Consider the following 348-nt stretch of genomic DNA (forward strand, 5'->3'; position numbering starts at 1 on the left):
ACAATGAAGGACAGTGATTTCCAGGAGCTGGAAGATAATTGAAAAGATCCCTGAGCTGCCCCAGCTCACTGCTTTGTGCGTGTCCAGGCCATGATTCAGGGAGGGGAGGCCCAGGCAGAGACTGGTGGACTCTGATGAAGGAAATGGAGCTGAGAGTCCAGAAGACCAAGGTGGCTAGGGTTCTCACAGAGATATCACTCTCTATAGTCCACACACTTTGCCAATTCTCCCAATCATGTGACGGCCTGAAAAAACCCAAAATCCAATCAAACATCAGGCATTACGTAGTGTCTTAATGATTGTTTAATCTCCTTCCATTTAGAACAGTTTCCTTTTTTTTTTTTTTTT

Source organism: Carlito syrichta, unplaced genomic scaffold (genome assembly GCF_000164805.1).
Source record: "Carlito syrichta isolate Samal-C Ts95f unplaced genomic scaffold, Tarsius_syrichta-2.0.1 Scaffold307733, whole genome shotgun sequence".
In the NCBI taxonomy this organism is placed as follows: Eukaryota; Metazoa; Chordata; class Mammalia; order Primates; family Tarsiidae; genus Carlito; species Carlito syrichta.